This window comes from Ranitomeya variabilis, chromosome 5, assembly GCF_051348905.1.
Source record: "Ranitomeya variabilis isolate aRanVar5 chromosome 5, aRanVar5.hap1, whole genome shotgun sequence".
Classification (NCBI taxonomy): Eukaryota; Metazoa; Chordata; class Amphibia; order Anura; family Dendrobatidae; genus Ranitomeya; species Ranitomeya variabilis.
Genome location: NC_135236.1, coordinates 77606247 through 77609882, shown reverse-complemented (window position 1 = coordinate 77609882; position 3636 = coordinate 77606247). Strand labels below are relative to the sequence as shown.

At 44.8% G+C, this 3636-nt stretch overlaps 1 long non-coding RNA gene across 1 annotated transcript; it reads left to right on the top strand.

The window, feature by feature from the left end:
• Positions 1-1379: 1379 nt before the first annotated feature.
• On the top strand, positions 1380-3076 carry LOC143773327 (uncharacterized). Its single transcript, XR_013215148.1, has 3 exons — positions 1380-1515; positions 2115-2323; positions 2485-3076. It is a non-coding gene; the product is annotated as an uncharacterized LOC143773327 (long non-coding RNA).
• Positions 3077-3636: the final 560 nt, after the last annotated feature.

Here is a 3636-nt window from a genome sequence, read left to right as displayed (position 1 = left end):
TTTCATTCTATGAGCAATTTGGTTCTAGGTAATTACATCATATGTACATGACTCGAGTCCTATGTGGGGTACGGCCGTATTAGGGGCTGTTGTGTATAGCATTTGTATGCTTTTTAAGTGTTTTTATATGTCCATGTGTTTGTTACCCTTGTTTGTATATATATTTCAATAAAGCTGTGTATATATAATTTTTCGCCATTTCCTTGTTGTGGTGATCCCCTTTCTTAGGACCTTGTCTGTTTCACCTTTTGTGTATGCTCATATGTCTCAGGTCCTGGTGGTATCCCATGATCCGTGGTGCCCCCTTTCCATTATATGTATACTGATTGTGTTTATGTGGTGTCTCCTTTGACCACATCTTCTGGGTGTTGGCACACGGTAGTCTGAGTAACCTTTTCATTATTATTATTACTATTTCCCATATCTTGTTTGATAGGATATTGTATTACTATGGATTTGGCAGCACGAGAGGCTGCATGGAGTAGTCAGGCCAGTGGTATTTTTAATGACGACTATGGGGATGACCCCGGTAGTAGGGGTGACAATGATGATTTTCAAATTGTTACTAGAGAACTCACCAGTTTGCATAAGGCACTCACTAAATCTTGGTGGAACGTTAAATCACTAGAAGGATACAAGAAAGCGGGACTGGTTCCCAGAGGCCTTAGGGTACAGATTTTCCCGGCATGGGAAGTGGAATCTGGGTTTCAAAATATTTGGGAGTCTGGATTGTTGAAATGCTCTCATATTCTAATTGACATGCTATTGGAGCATGATCAGGGTGTATTGAGAACATTGAGAGACAAAATCAAATCTTGTGAGGAGAAACTTCTCAAATTTGACAGAACCACACTGGTTGAACCCTTTCAAGCTCAACTTAAAAATACGATAGATAGCTTTGAAAAAGAGGTTATAGCCAAGAAAAAGCAGAAATATAGGAGAGACCAACTTGATTTTAAAAATGGTCGAGCTTACAGGTGGGTGCACAGAGGAAATAAAAGGTTTGGTGCACCAGAAGGCACGATAGCTGCCAGTACCATCACTACGCTTGATATACAATCTAGCGATGATTTTTTATCCTCGGGCCCGAGCGACGTCGAAAGCGCCACAGGAGGGGCCGCAGGAAGAGACACGGCACAGAGAAAACGAACCAAGAATTACAAGGCATGGTCGCCCAGGAACCAGCGAGAGACACGGCAATACAGGAAACGCCAATACTAGATATGGATTCACGGTGTCCACCAGCTGCTGGCAAGCTACAAATCATAAACTTGTCCACATATAATCTATCGGAGGCTGAGGTTACAGTATTGGAGAAGGGGCTATCTTTTTGCCCAACTAGTGGCCTGGACAAATTCACCTTTATTAAGGATGTTTACCTGTTTTGCAGACAGCTTACATTTAAGGTTCTGTTTCATCGCTCTGCAGCATTGGATGATCTCTCCACGTGTGATAGACAGATACTGCGGGATTTATTGGATCTGCTGGACGAAGGGGAGGAAGGTCATACTAGACGTAAGTTTACTGGACGATTACCATCTCAGGCCACCCCCTCGTTTGCATTATGCCCGGCTGTGCAATGTTTCTTTGATGCTGTATGTAGGGAGGTACATCAATTGAAACTAGACCCTACCAGGAGCAGGAATATCAGTAAAGACGAACAGGCCATCATAGCACGGCTGGGGTCCAATAGGGACTTCGTTATTCGGGAGGCGGACAAGGGGGGCAATTTGGTCATTTGGCCAGTTAACCTCTATGTCCAGGAAGCTATGCGTCAATTACGCAACACAGAGTGTTATCAAGTCCTTCCCTCTGACCCTACAGGTGCTTTTCAAGCTAAATTAAACCGGCTGTTAGATAATGCGTTTACATATAACATCATTAATAAACGTGAGAGAGAGTTTTTGACCACCCAACATCCTAGGACCCCGACCTTTTACATGCTCCCCAAGGTCCATAAGTCGTTGGAGGTTCCACCGGGCAGGCCTATAGTGTCGGGGATAGGGGGACTACTTGAGCGTCCCTGCACCTACATTGACTTTTTTCTTCAGCCCCTGGTCCTTGATTTACAATCGTATGTCAAGGACTCAACATCTCTGATTTCATTGCTGCAGGACTTCGAGGTTCCTCCCAACACGTGGCTGGTGACCCTGGATGTGGAGTCCCTTTACACGTGTATAAGCCATGAGTTGGGGACACAAGCTGTAGCGTATTTTCTGGACTTGAATTCATCGGGGGATAGGAGACACGATTCGTTTCTGTTGGATCTGCTGCTGTTTATCCTGGATAGGAACTTCTTCACCTTTGACCGTGTCTTCTATAGGCAAGTGAGGGGCACGGCTATGGGGGCTCGCTGTGCCCCGGCTTATGCCAACCTCTTTTTGGGGTGGTGGGAGGCTACCAGGGTGTACTGTCTGGAGGGGTATGCCAAATATGTTATCAAGTGGCTTCGATATATTGATGATGTTCTATTCCTCTGGACAGGCACCCTGGATGAGTGTCAGGAATTTGTCAAGACACTAAATGAAAATCCATGGAACATCCGATTGACATCTCATTACTCCCAAGTGGATATTGAATTCCTGGACCTTAAACTGAGTGTGAGGGAGACAAAAATCAATACCACCTTGTATCGGAAGCCTACAGCTACTAATAGTCTCCTCCACTTCAATAGTTTCCATCCTCAACATTTGAAGACAGGCATTCCGAGAGGACAGTTTTTCAGAGTCAAGAGGAACTGTAGCCAGCAAGATGACTTCGACAGATGCTCTCGGGAACTCACTACACGCTTTCGTGAACGTGGATACCCACACAAGGTAATCTCTCGCGCTTTTGTTGCAGCAAGAGATAGCGACAGGTCGGTTCTCTTACATCCTCGTGCTAAGACATCTGTTAAACCATTGGGGGTTATTACGGCCTATAATAACCAGTGGACGGATGTAAGAAATATCCTCTCCAAATATTGGGGTATTTTGCGTAGTGAGGTCAGATTGCAACCACACATTGCTACTCAACCGAGTCTAATAGCTAGGAGGGCTAAAAATTTGAGGGACTGTTTGAGCCATAGCCATTTTCAGCGGCCAACCAAGAGGTTGAATAGGGGGGTCAGACTCACGGGTACATTCCCTTGTGGGAATTGTAATGTTTGTCCCTATATGGTTGGTGATAGAGTTATTACCTTGCCCACTTTGCCTTTACAGATCTCCACTAAGGCTTACTTCAATTTCAAATCTCGGAACCTGGTGTACGCTTTGATATGCCCGTGCCGTAAGGTGTATGTCGGACAGACTACACAGGAGTTGAGGAAACGCATACAGCAACACTTCTCAAATATTTCCATGGCTAAAGCGGATAAGGCTAAAGGAAAGACTTTAACGTCAGTGGCTACACACTACCTGGACGAACATAACTCCCAACTGGTGGATACCAAGATACTTGGATTGGAGGGCGTTCAAACGAACATTAGAGGGGGCAATGTCACCCTGGAACTTTTGAGGCGTGAATCTAGATGGATTTTCGATCTTAATTGTCTAACTCCTTTTGGTCTCAATGAGGACCTTCTATTTACAGGGTTTTACAAACAAACCTGATTGAATTGGCCTCCCCTGGGTTATCTACTATAGCGACCTATATGTC